The sequence below is a fragment of the Phyllobates terribilis genome, unplaced genomic scaffold (genome assembly GCF_046119375.1).
Source record: "Phyllobates terribilis strain yellow unplaced genomic scaffold, ASM4611937v1 Scaffold_2__4_contigs__length_985480577, whole genome shotgun sequence".
Classification (NCBI taxonomy): domain Eukaryota; kingdom Metazoa; phylum Chordata; class Amphibia; order Anura; family Dendrobatidae; genus Phyllobates; species Phyllobates terribilis.
The window spans coordinates 447,475,381-447,490,143 of record NW_027362762.1 but is presented as its reverse complement, the minus strand read 5'-3'; positions in this window follow the sequence as shown (position 1 = coordinate 447,490,143).

Below are 14,763 nucleotides of genomic sequence, written 5' to 3'. Positions count from 1 at the left end.
GTACAAGAGCCAATGGAACTGCCGAAGACCAGCTGACGGTACTGGAACTCGGTTACTAAGCAGGAGGTACCTGTGCCAGAAAGCACTACCAAGGACCAGCAGACGTTGGTGGAACTTGGATACCGAGAAGGAGGCACCTAATCCAAAGGCACTGCCGAGAACCAGCTGACGGTACTGGAACCCGGATGGGTAGCAGAAGGTACCCATGTAAAAAAAAGTTCAAGGCCGCGAGCCGGCCGCAGTTACCAAAACCCACAGTCCTACAGGGGGTGCTTGTCCTATTGGCACTATGGAACCAGCCTTCATTGCCAGATCCCGCAGCCCACATAGGAGTCACCTAAACTGCAGGCACCATAGAGTCGGCTAACCCGACCGCAACACGACAGGACAACGCATTGGAGGCAAAGTGACGTTGACACTACCCGGAAACAGCTGGCGTGCTGGAACCAGGCTGGGCAGGAGGGAGTACCCGTGCCAAAGTCACTGCCGAGAACCAGCTGACGGTACTGGAACCCGGATGGGTAGTAGAAGGTACAAAAGCAAATGGAACTACCGAGAACTAGCTGGCGGTGCTGGAACCCAGGGTAAATAATAAAAACAGAGTGGAGCCAGAGGTGTAATTGGAGCAAGTTTTAAATCCGTAGTACAGTGGATGTGGACAAAGTAGGAGAATTTGCCGGACACACAGCTGGGGATCAGCTGACGTTACTGAACCCCAATAACACTGGAGCAAGCGTTGACAGTGCAGACGGCACTTCTGAGCAGCAACTAGCGGTATTGGAGCCCAGGGTAAATACTAAAAACAGAGGAGCCAGAGGTGTATTTGGAGGAGGTTTTAAATCCGTAGTACAGTGGATGTGGACAAAGCAGGAGAATTTGCCGGACACACAGCTGGGGATCAGCTGATGTTACTGAACCCCAATAACACTGGAGCAAGCGTTGACTGTGCAGACGGCACTTCTGAGCAGCAACTAGCGGTATTGGAGCCCAGGGTAAATACTAAAAACAGAGGAGCCAGAGGTGTATTTGGAGGAGGTTTTAAATCCGTAGTACAGTGGATGTGGACAAAGCAGGAGAATTTGCCGGACACACAGCTGGGGATCAGCTGACGTTACTGAACCCCAATAACACTGGAGCAAGCGTTGACTGTGCAGACGGCACTTCTGAGCAGCAACTAGCGGTATTGGAGCCCAGGGTAAATACTAAAAACAGAGAAGCCAGAGGTGTATTTGGAGGAGGTTTTAAATCCGTAGTACAGTGGATGTGGACAAAGCAGGAGAATTTGCCGGACACACAGCTGGGGATCAGCTGACGTTACTGAACCCCAATAACACAGGAGCAAGCGTTGACTGTGCAGACGGCACTTCTGAGCAGCAACTAGCGGTATTGGAGCCCAGGGTAAATACTAAAAACAGAGGAGCCAGAGGTGTATTTGGAGGAGGTTTTAAATCCGTAGTACAGTGGATGTGGACAAAGCAGGAGAATTTGCCGGACACACAGCTGGGGATCAGCTGACGTTACTGAACCCCAATAACACGGCAGCAAGTGTTGACTGTGCAGACGGCACTTCCGAGCGCCAACTGGCGGTGTTGGAGCTCAGGGATAATACTGAAAACAGAGGAGCCAGAGGTGTAATTGGAGCAACTTTAAAATCTGTAGTAGTGAGAATGTGGACAGAGCAGGAGAAATTGCCGTCCGCACAGCAGGGGAACAGCTGACGTTACTGAACCCCAATAACACGGCAGCAAGTGTTGACTGTGCAGACGGCACTTCCGAGCGCCAACTGGCGGTGTTGTAACTCAGGGATAATACTGAAAACAGAGGAGCCAGAGGTGTAATTGGAGCAACTTTAAAATCTGTAGTAGTGAGAATGTGGACAGAGCAGGAGAAATTGCCGTCCGCACAGCAGGGGAACAGCTGACGTTACTGAACCCCAATAACATGGCAGCAAGTGTTCACTGTGCAGGCAGCACTTCCGAGCGCCAACTGGCGGTGTTGGAGCTCAGGGATAATAATGAAAACAGAGGAGCCAGAGGTGTAATTGGAGCAACTTTAAAATCTGTAGTAGTGAGAATGTGGACAGAGCAGGAGAAATTGCCGTCCGCACAGCAGGGGAACAGCTGACGTTACTGAACCCCAATAACACGGCAGCAAGTGTTGACTGTGCAGACGGCACTTCCGAGCGCCAACTGGCGGTGTTGGAGCTCAGGGATAATACTGAAAACAGAGGAGCCAGAGGTGTAATTGGAGCAACTTTAAAATCTGTAGTAGTGAGAATGTGGACAGAGCAGGAGAAATTGCCGTCCGCACAGCAGGGGATCAGCTGACGTTACTGAACCCCAATAACACAGGAGCAAGCGTTGACTGTGCAGACGGCACTTCTGAGCAGCAACTAGCGGTATTGGAGCCCAGGGTAAATACTAAAAACAGAGGAGCCAGAGGTGTATTTGGAGGAGGTTTTAAATCTGTAGTACAGTGGATGTGGACAAAGCAGGAGAATTTGCCGGACACACAGCTGGGGATCAGCTGACGTTACTGAACCCCAATAACACAGGAGCAAGCGTTGACTGTGCAGACGACACTTCTGAGCAGCAATTAGCGGTATTGGAGCCCAGGGTAAATACTAAAAACAGAGGAGCCAGAGGTGTATTTGGAGGAGGTTTTAAATCCGTAGTACAGTGGATGTGGACAAAGCAGGAGAATTTGCCGGACACACAGCTGGGAATCAGCTGACGTTACTGAACCCCAATAACACGGCAGCAAGTGTTGACTGTGCAGACGGCACTTCCGAGCGCCAACTGGCGGTGTTGGAGCTCAGGGATAATACTGAAAACAGAGGAGCCAGAGGTGTAATTGGAGCAACTTTAAAATCTGTAGTAGTGAGAATGTGGACAGAGCAGGAGAAATTGCCGTCCGCACAGCAGGGGAACAGCTGACGTTACTGAACCCCAATAACACGGCAGCAAGTGTTGACTGTGCAGACGGCACTTCCGAGCGCCAACTGGCGGTGTTGTAACTCAGGGATAATACTGAAAACAGAGGAGCCAGAGGTGTAATTGGAGCAACTTTAAAATCTGTAGTAGTGAGAATGTGGACAGAGCAGGAGAAATTGCCGTCCGCACAGCAGGGGAACAGCTGACGTTACTGAACCCCAATAACACGGCAGCAAGTGTTGACTGTGCAGACGGCACTTCCGAGCGCCAACTGGCGGTGTTGGAGCTCAGGGATAATACTGAAAACAGAGGAGCCAGAGGTGTAATTGGAGCAACTTTAAAATCTGTAGTAGTGAGAATGTGGACAGAGCAGGAGAAATTGCCGTCCGCACAGCAGGGGAACAGCTGACGTTACTGAACCCCAATAACACGGCAGCAAGTGTTGACTGTGCAGACGGCACTTCCGAGCGCCAACTGGCGGTGTTGGAGCTCAGGGAAAATACTGAAAACAGAGGAGCCAGAGGTGTAATTGGAGCAACTTTAAAATCTGTAGTAGTGAGAATGTGGACAGAGCAGGAGAAATTGCCGTCCGCACAGCAGGGGAACAGCTGACGTTACTGAACCCCAATAACACGGCAGCAAGTGTTGACTGTGCAGACGGCACTTCCGAGCGCCAACTGGCGGTGTTGGAGCTCAGGGATAATACTGAAAACAGAGGAGCCAGAGGTGTAATTGGAGCAACTTTAAAATCTGTAGTAGTGAGAATGTGGACAGAGCAGGAGAAATTGCCGTCCGCACAGCAGGGGAACAGCTGACGTTACTGCACCCCAATAACACGGCAGCAAGTGTTGACTGTGCAGACGGCACTTCCGAGCGCCAACTGGCGGTGCTGGAGCTCAGGGATAATACTGAAAACAGAGGAGCCAGAGGTGTAATTGGAGCAACTTTAAAATCTGTAGTAGTGAGAATGTGGACAGAGCAGGAGAGATTGCCGTCCGCACAGCAGGGGAACAGCTGACGTTACTGAACCCCAATAACACGGCAGCAAGTGTTGACTGTGCAGACGGCACTTTCGAGCGCCAACTGGCTGTGTTGGAGCTCAGGGATAATACTGAAAACAGAGGAGCCAGAGGTGTAATTGGAGCAACTTTAAAATCTGTAGTAGTGAGAATGTGGACAGAGCAGGAGAAATTGCCGTCCGCACAGCAGGGGAACAGCTGACGTTACTGAACCCCAATAACACGGCAGCAAGTGTTGACTGTGCAGACGGCACTTCCAAGCGCCAACTGGCGGTGTTGGAGCTCAGGGATTACAGTTCAGGTGGTAGAAACATGAACACAACAGGAGACCTGGATACTGTTGCCAACCAATTATTTATTCTGGAAGAGGACTGGCAAATTCATGAGAGATCCAGGCCTTGTTCATTTTGAGAAAAGTAAGCTGGTCAACGTTATCGGAGGATAGTCGCATGCGACGGTCTGTTAGTACACCACCTGCGGCACTAAAGACGCGTTCCGATAATACACTAGCAGCAGGGCAAGCTAGCACCTCCAATGCATACTGACTACGCTCTGGCCATGTATCCAGCTTACAGACCCAAAACTTGAAGGGAGAAGAGCCGTCTGGGAGTACACTAAGAGGGCAAGACATGTAGTCTGTCACCATCTGACGGAAACGTTGCCTCCTGCTGACTGGAGCCGTCTGTGATGGTGTAGACATTTGTGGCGGCGGGGACACAAAACTTTGCCACATTTCGGCCATACTGGTCTTGCCTTGTGCTGAGGCGCTGCTTCTGCTCCCTCTTTGTGCAGAGCTTCCTCCACTGCCTCGACGCACTGAGCTGCTTTGTAAAGCACTAGCAGCACTGCTCTCGGTTGGAATGGAGAACATGATGGAATGCACCAGTGCGTCTTGGTACTCCCGCATTTTACGCTCCCGGTTCAACGGTGTTATGAGGCTTTGTAAGTTGTCCCGGTAGCGAGGATCTAGGAGGGTGGATACCCAATAATCAGCCGTGTTGAGAATGTGGGCGATGCGGCGGTCGTTTCTCAGGCACTGCAGCATGAAATCAACCATGTGCTGCAGACTGCCAACTGGCCAAGAAACGCTGTCCCCTGCTTGAGGCGTGATCTCTGCCTGCTCTGCATCACCCCACCCTCGCTCTAGATACTGACTACTAGAGCATTGTGTACCTCCCTCCTCTGGACAGATGTCTTCCTCATCCATTGACTCCTCCTCATCCTCCTCACAAAGTGTCCCCTGCCTAGGCCTTTGTGAGGAACCACGTTGCGCAGACTGTAGAGAAGCAGATGGCATTTGTGACTCCTCATCCTCCACCTCTTCCAAAACCTCGTCCCTTAGTGCTTGCAGTGTTTTTTCAAGCAGGCAGATAAGGGGGATAGTCATGCTGACTAGTGCATCATCTGCACTCGCCATCCGCGTGGAATAATCGAAGGCACGCAAAACGTGGCAAATGTCCTTCATAGAGGCCCACTCAGTGGTGGTGAAGTGTGAACGGCGCGCACTGCGACTTGTTTGCGCCTGCTGCAGCTGGTACTCCATTACTGCTGCCTGCTGCTCACACAACCTCTCCAACATATGTAACGTTGAATTCCACCTGGTGGGTAGGTCACATATGATGCGATGTTCCGGAAGACGTAATCGGCGTTGCAGAGCTGCAATGCGTGATCTTGCATTGCTGGAACGCCGCAAGTGAGCGCACTCTATGCGGACCTTGTGAAGCAGTGCATCAAGATCTGGATAGTCCCTCAAAAAACTCTGCACGACCAAGTTGAGCACATGTGCCAGACATGGGATGTGAGTGAGGTTGCCTAGGCCCAGAGCTGCCACCAGATTTCGGCCATTGTCACACACTACCATGCCTGGCTGGAGATTCGCTGGCACAAACCACACGTCGCTCTGCTGCTTGATGGCATTCCAGAGCTCCTGCGCTGTGTGGCTTCGATTCCCCAAAGAAATTTATTTTAATACGGCCTGTTGACGTTTGGCCACGGCTGTGCTCATATTGGTCACCATAACAGGTAACTGTTCACGGGTCGATGTGGAGGTAGACCGTGACGGCTCCTGCAGCGCTGATTCAGAGGAACTGGAGTATGAGGAGGAGTCAATGTGTACAGACTGGATTCCTGCAATCCTTGGAGTTGGCAGAACACGTACAGCGCCACTCTCAAGATCTGTACCCGGCTCCACAACATTTACCCAATGGGCAGTGAGGGAAAGGTATCGTCCCTGTCCATGCTTACTGGTCCACGCATCGGTGGTCAGGTGGACCTTGCTACTGACGGCGTTTTGTAGCGCATGTTTAATTTTTCCCTCCACATGATGTTGCAGGGCAGGGACGGCTTGCCTGCTGAAATAAAATCGGCTGGGCACGTTGTATTGTGGGACTGCCAATGCCATAAAGTTACGGAATGTGTCAGTCTCCACCAGCCTGAATGATAGCATTTCAAGGGCCAGTAGTTTAGCAATGCCAGCATTCAGAGCCTGTGCTCGGGGGTGGTTTGCCGAGTATGGGCGCCTTTTCTCCCATGCCTGTGCTAATGATGGCTGTAGACTGGCCTGGGAGTGTGAGGATGACTGGGAAAGTGGTGCTGTGGGTGGAATTACACTGTATCTCTGTACAACAGTGCCAGAGATTCTTCCATGGCGATCCTGTGAGGAAGCCGAACCAGCTGTGTGTGAGCTGGAGGAAGAGGCTACAACACGAGCTGAAGAGGTGGTAGGTGGCGCTGTAGGTTGGCCTAGGTCTTCAGTGTGTTTTTGTAACTCCACCACGTGCATGGTCCGCACATGTTTCCACATATTTGTGGTATTGAGGTTGCTGACACTTTTCCCTCTTTTCACCTTCTGATTACACAGCTTGCATTTGACAAAGCAAATGTCATCTGCAACTGTGTCAAAAAAGGACCAGGCACTGCAAGTCTTGGGAGCGCCCGCTTTGGATTTTGGAAGAGCCATGCTCCTAATGGGTGCCGAAGTGGAGGCTACAGGCAACCAAGTCTGCCCCCTCCCTCTCCCTCCTTTTTGGGCTGTTCGGGGAATCTCTTCCTCAGAGCTGCTCCCACCACCTTCCTGTCCCTCACGCCATGATGGGTCAAGGACCTCATCATCTACACCACCCTCTTCAAACAACTGCTTCTCCTGGGTAGTCTCGACAGCACAGTACGCACCAGAAAGTGGCACCTGAGTCTCATCATCAGATGCGTACTGAGGTGTGCTGCTGACCATAGGCACTGGCCCACCCGCCTCTTCAGATTCAGAGAGACAAAACGGTTGCGCATCACTGCATACTACCTCTTCTTCAAATTCTCGAATTCTGCTTGGCTGGCCCCCTCTTTCCAAGCCAAGAGATTCAGAGAACAGAAGTAGAGATGGCTCCTGTCCAGGGCTCTCTGACTGCCTGGGCAATTTGGCAGGTGGTGAAGAGACAGATGGGTGCTCTTCAGTGCTCAGGACCTGAGAGGATCTGGAACTAATTGAAGTCGATGCGTTAGCTGCCATCCATCCGACAACGGCTTCAATTTGGTCCTCGCGCAGCAGTGGGGTACGGCTAGCTCCTACAAAGCTGCGCATAAAGGACTGTTCCCTGGTAAAACTGGGGGATGCTGAGTCACTGGTGCCCGCAGCAGGCACAGAATCCCCACGTCCTCTCCCTGCAGGCACAGAATCCTCACGTCCTCTCCCTGCAGAAACTCCACGCCCACGCCCACGACCACATGCCTTACTCCCTGCCTTCTTCATCTTGGTAGACTGATAAAGATAGGCAGAAAAGTACTAAGGGCTTAGTGTGCTTATTCCTGAACAGCTGCTAACAGGTATAAGAAACACTAATTTTATAAAGTGTGGACTAGACTTTAATATGAGCTAATGTGGCCTACACAACTGTAAAGTGAAGTGTTTGGTGAACTTTATTTAGGTTTTTTTTTGTCACAAAAAGACACTGGATGTGCCTAAAGATGTAATAACGATAGTATCACAAACTTTTTGTAGCTATTACAATGTAGGAAGGTAACCTACAATGCAATAGATGAGGCTGCAAAAAATAGACTAATACTAATCTGGCTGGGGCTGCAGGGCCCAATGCTGCAGAAAGGCTCCTCTAACTACTCCTATATAGTGTGTTTGGAACCAATTTAGCTGAATATGGATGGAACCACCACACTAATAGGAGAAATCAGGAAAAATTATGAATTGGCAAAAAAGGACAATGTATGAGGCAGTGACACACACTGAGTGCACTACAACCAGACGTGGTTGAAGCACACACTACAGGGTGAGCTGCACTCACACACCAGACCTTGCAGACAGCGGTGAACAGTACAGATGCAGAGCACTGTGCACTAGCGCTGCAAGACCAAAAAAATTTCTCTATCTACTCCTATATAGTGTGTTTGGAACCAATTTAGCTGAATACGGATGGAACCACCACACTAATAGGAGATATCAGGAAAAATTATGAATTGGCAAAAAAGGACAATGTATGAGGCAGTGACACACACTGAGTGCACTACAACCAGACGTGGTTGAAGCACACACTGCAGGGTGAGCTGCACTCACACACAGAGACCTTGCAGAAAGCGGTGAACAGCACAGAGAACTGTGCACTAGCACTGCAAGGCACAGCGATTTATAAAGTAGCTTGGGTAAAGCAGAATAGACCAAATAGGTAGCTAAAACTGTCCCTCAGAACAACAGCGTCCTATCCCTAACTGAATTCACAGCAGAGTGAGCTCAAAATGGCGGCGGCGGCATTTATAGTGCATCATGACATCATTTCAGCAGCCAATCACAGCCATGCCATTAGTTAAGATGCCTACATGCCTAACAGGATGTGCCCACACTTCTTAGGATCCTCATTGGCTGAATAAAATGAAAATGGCTCATTGCATTATGGGAACTTCCGATTCCGGTATACGATATTGCAAAAGTATCGGAATTAAGTATCGGAATTCCGATACCGCGAATATCGGCCGATACCCGATATTTCAGTATCGGAATGCTCAACACTACTCATAACGTTCAAATTTTTGGACAAGCTATACAGGATCTACAGAATATTGTGCAAGATCTAAGCAATAAGATTGCACTGCAGTCTGAACAGTTCTTTCAACTACAAAATCAACATATTGCTCCAGCCCCTCCACCCACCCTTCCACTCCCACGTTTCAGGTTTGGTGGAGACCGTGACAAATTTCATGGATTCATCAACCAGTGCAGAGTATACTTTGGTGCACACCCTGCTCACTTCCATACTGACAGATCAAAAGTACTGTGTATCATTATGCTACTGACATATAAAGCTTTGCCTTGGGCCAGCCCCCTTATTGAAACTCATGATGATCAACTTAATGATCTGGAGGCTTTCCCATCGGCCATAAGTCAGGTGTTTGATGACCCTAATCATTGTGCTACAGCTTCAGCTACACTGGTGGTGCTACGTCAGGGTAAATGCTCTGTTGCAGAGTACACCACAGAATTCAGACAGTGGATTATTTATACCGAATGGAATAATGCTGCAAAATTATCTGTTTTTAAGAACGGACTCTCCAGGGCACTTAAAGATGAACTAGCCCGTGCTGATGCTCCCACAAATTTTGATGATTTCATTTACCATTGTATTCATACAGACATCTGATTATCAGAGAGAAGATTGGAAAAGTGGAATTCAAACCGGTCCCAAAACAGTAATTGTTACCCACCTGCTTCAACCACCAGTCCCAGAGACTTTTAGATAAAGAGTCCTCACATATCTGAAGTTGAATCCATGCAGGTTGACAGCCTGTTAAAACGTAAAAAGTGCTGAGAAAAAAGAACTGCAACTTCTTGAAAATCAGTGTTTTTATTCTGGCAAGACTGACCACTTTCTCTTCAATTGTCCTTCTCAACTACGTAAAATAGTGTCAGTGGTAGCGGATTCCAACTTTTCAGACGAAAAATCAGTCTTAGAAATAAAATAATATACACTAGCACCCTTGAGTGCGAGGATCTAGGAGAGAAAAAAGTGTAGAAGCTGCAGGCAGATGCACGGATCCTGTGTGGGAGTCTGTGTATAAATCATTAGCAAGAAATTAATAATAAGGAATTGAAAAAAAGGAGGGGGAAAATAATCAATAGGTATGCTGAGACAGAATCCAACCTGCTAACCACATAGCAGAATAAGAGACAGTGATAAATAGGTCACCTAATATAAAAGACCAAGGGCAAGAATAGGTGAAAAAGCAAAAAATATGTTTTAATAATATAACAATTCACTGAGAAAACTGAATAGTCCATAAAAAGTCCTAATATAAATTGCACATTTCATAAGTGCATTGAAGAATATGACTAGTCAATATAAAGTCCTGATGGAGGGGAACTTAATTTTGCATGTGCACTCTGCAAAAACCGCAATAGGTAGTGTAACTGCACTTCAAGTAACAGCTTGCGATGAAGAGATACAATGCTGGTTGTGACTCGCCCCCTGGGCCGTGGGGCACTCGGATCCGGGCAGTAGGGGAACGATGGGAGTAGTAGTGGCAACCCGGTTCCGTGGCTCAGGGTGGTCAGGCCAGTGGTAGTCCGTTATGTGCTGTTGATTATGTCCGACTACGCCACCCGTGGATTTGCGGTCATTAGGAACCGCCGCTGCAAGGCAGACCGCTGGGGCTGATGATGTATGCAGCTGGGATGATGTGACTCCCCACGGGAGGAGTGCGGCCCCAGGGCAGTATAATGGATGGTGGGAGTGATGGTGGTGAGAGTCCCAGTACCGGTAGTGCTGGAGGCGCGAAGGAGCACACAGACAACAGGTTGCAGTCCAGGGCCTTTACTAAAACAGGTAAACTGACCCATAAACAGTCCCAGCTAGGAGGGGACCTGGATGTCTGAGAGCAATGGGGAAATTGGCCCTGGTCAGGGTGAGGGTGTAGGCCTACCGTGCTTTCTGTGCTCCTTCTGGCTATCTCCTCCTTATAGGGTAACAGCCCACGTTTCCGAGCTTTCCGTGTACTCTCGCCTGTATGGCCTGCGACGTGGGTTCCTTTCTGCTCCCGGCCTGGTACGGCTTTACTGGTCCCTTCTGTTGTGGCAGAGCCTCCAGGTTTCTTAGGCCAAGGAACATACAGTCCCCTGCGGACTGGTTATCTGCTGTGGGATGTGGAATCCTCCCAGCCTCAGACACCAAAGTCTGGTAAATTAAGTCCTTTATCTGCCAAGACAGGCTCACTTCGCCTCTTGTCTCTGGCTTGTGGCTCTCCTCCTGCCACACTTCCTCTTAGGTGCAATACAACTTTCTGTCCCTGCTCTGCTCCGGGACAAGTCTCAGCATTGAGACAGGTCGTCCAGTTCTCTCTAACCCTGCCCCCAGTTCCAGCTTTTATAGGGGCAGCCTGCTCCCCCTACTGGCCTGAGACAGGAGGTACTGCATGCTAATGTTCCCCTGACTAGAGAACCTCCCCCTTGCTCTCAGACACAGCTTTATTACATTTTGTGGCATCCAGGCCAGGGTGACACATTCCCCCCTAGTAAAATTTAGTACTCCGGGACTAAACAATAAACAAAGACAATATGCATGACCATAAAACATTATCAGACAGACGACGCACAGCTTGAGTTCTTAAGGTCACAGTGTGGTCTGTGACCGGGTGTCCATATCACCAATACAACTGGGAGCCTTAACCAGGTGGGGGTCTGTCCTACCCCAAGTCCTTCACAGTCTTAGTTCATTCCTTGGTCAGGCTCCGAACGCAGTCCATACAAGGTCCCGGTTATAAAAAGTCCATAACCTGTGAGTCCTTACGGTAGCTGCAAGATACTGAAACACAGAATTACCAAACATGCACGTAACTTGGCAAACATTTCAACATTTGGCAACAGGATTATTTACAATTTTAGCGCGCTCTATATTTTCCAGCGAGCGGGTATCTGCCCCTTTGTGCTCCTGGTTGATCTCCTTAACCCACTGTCTGGTGGTGGACCGACTTGGCTTTCCCCACTAGCGTTAGGGGTACAGCTACCAGATGGATGTACAGGTAGGGCAGGCAGCTGTCTGCGGGTTCTTTGGCTTACCGCAGGCATGGCAGGCTCACTGTCAGCAGAGGGTTGACTCTCCTGGGCTGCTGATACAGGCTCTTCTGCCTCTGGAACCGCTTGCTCCTCTTCACCTTCCGGCTCTGGTGTTGGTTGTTGCTGTGCCGGTTGCAGGAAATGCAGGACGGGTACCACTATGGCATCATTTATTCGAGTCCAGGACTGAGGGAACTCTCCGAGAACGGTGCTGATCATTTCTTCCTTGTCCTCTGTGGGTTCAAGGTCACTTTGATCCTCTTCTGCACTACGGAGTTGCTCGGGGCACCTTTTGAGGTGGTCTCTGTAGACGGTACTAGTGGTTTCCTCTCCGTCCTTGGTGATCACGCACACCTTCGGGTGGTCGTGGTCAGACTGCAGTACGGTGTAGGGTTCCCTTTCCCACTGGTCGTCCAACTTATGTAGCCTTCTCTTCCGCTTCAGGACCTGCTCACCAGGTTCCAGGGGACCAGCAGGGGCATGTTGGTTGAAGAGTTTTTCTTGCCTCTCTCTCACCTGGGCCAGGCTCTTCTCCACACTCTCCTGTACCTTCTTGTACTGCAGTTGCCTTTCCGTATCCCAGTCCGCATCCGGGGAGGTGTCCTCAGGCGTTAGGACTCCCATCTCCAGGTCTACGGGCAGCTTACCTGGTCTGGCACGCATCAGGTAAGCCGGGGTGCAGTTTGTAGCATTCACCGGGATATGATTGTATAAGTCTATCAGATCCGGCAGTTTTTCTGGCCACAGGCTGCGTTCCTCCAGGGGCAACGTCTTCAGGAGATCAATGACTATATTGTTCATTTTCTCACACATCCTGTTGGTTTGTGGGTGGTAAGGCGTTGTCCGAATCTTCTTACAGCCATAGAAGTTGCAGAACTCTTGGAAGATTTCAGCCTCGAACGTTGGACCCTGGTCTGTCAGGACTTGTTCCGGATACCCGTGTGGACGGCAGAAGTATTGCTGGAAGGCTCTGGCCACCGTTTGGGCTGTCAAGTCTTTCACTGGGACCACCACTAGAAAATGGGAATAGTGGTCCACGATTGTCAGCGCATAGATGTATCCTGATCGGCTTGGAGCCAATTTGACGTGGTCCAGAGCTACCAGCTCAAGAGGCTGCGTGGTGACGATGGGCCTCAAGGGTGTCTTCTGGCTGGCACGGTCCTTCCTCCTTAGGTGACAAGGGCCACAGTCTCTGCACCACTTCTCTACAGCCCCTCTCATGCCGACCCAAAAGAACCATCCTCTTAGCAGGAACTCCAGTTTCTTCCAACCGAAGTGCCCCGCTCTGTCATGGTAAGCCCCCAGGACCATAGCTGCATCCCGCCTTGGGACCACGACTTGCCAGGTCAGCTCGTGCGTCCGATGGTTGACAATCCTTCTGCACAGCTTGCCTTCGTAGAGGAACAGCTTGCTCTTCTCCTTCCACAGCTGCTTGGCTTCCTCTGGAGCATCCGGATCCATGCGGGCGTCCTCCTGGGTCAGCAGATCTTTCACCAGGCGGATGGCAGGGTCACTATCTTGGGTCTCGGCCCAGCTGTGGTGAGGTAGGGGATTGATCATCACGGTTGTTAGATCCTCCTCCTTCACGCGGTGGGAGTATTGAGCGGCTCCATACCGGTGAAACCCAGCTCTTCTGGGTCTTCGTCACCTTCAGGTAAGTGAGGCATCCTCGATAGGGCGTCAGCGTTGGCATTGGTTTTGCCGGCCCGGTACTTGATCACGAAGTCATAGTTGGAGAGACGGGCCATCCACCGCTGTACTAGGGCACCCAGTCTTGCATTGTCCAGGTGTGTCAACGGGTTATTGTCCGTGTACACGGTGAACTTTGCGGAGGCCAGGTAATGCTTGAAGCGTTCTGTCACGGCCCACACCACCGCCAAGAATTCTAGCTTGAAGGAGCTGTAATTCTCCGGGTTCCTCTCGGTGGGCCTCAGCTTCCGGCTGGCGTACGCGATCACCCTTTCTCTGCCCTGCTGGTTTTGGGACAGTACTGCTCCCAGTCCCACATTACTGGCGTCCGTGTGGAGAATAAAAGGCTGACCATAATCAGGGTAGGCCAGGATCTCATCCCCCGTGAGGGCCATCTTCAACTGGCGGAAGGACTCCTCTTCCGGTTTATCCCACTTGAAGGGTGGCTTTGGGCTCCTGGACTTAGACTGTCCGATTAGGAAGTCCTGCATAGGAGCTGCCATCCTAGTGTACCCGGGGATGAACCTTCGGTAGTAGCCTACCAATCCGAGAAACTGTCTCACCTCTTTGATGTTCAAGGGGCTTGGCCAGCTCTTGATTGCCGTGACCTTGTCAGGGTCGGGGGCCACTCCTTCCGCGCTTACCACGTGCCCTAGGTACTGGACCTTTGGTTTCAGCAGGTGACACTTCGATGGTTTCACCTTCAGGCCATAGCCTGCCAGGGCTTCGAACACCTCGGCCAGGTGCTTTAGATGGTCCTCGTAGGTTTTCGAATAGACGATCACGTCGTCCAGGTAAAGGAGGACCGTCTCGAAGTTTCGGTGCCCTAGACAGCATTCCATCAGCCGCTGGAAGGTCCCTGGTGCGTTGCAGAGCCCGAAAGGCATACAGTTGAACTCGCTCAGTCCCATCGGGGAGGTGAAGGCGGTCTTCTCCTTGTCAGCCTCTGCCACAGGAACCTGCCAGTACCCGCTAGTAAGGTCCAAAGTAGAAAAGAAGTTAGCTGATTTTAGTGCGGCTAAAGACTCCTCTATTCTAGGCAGCGGGTATGCGTCTTTATGGGTGATACGGCTGATTT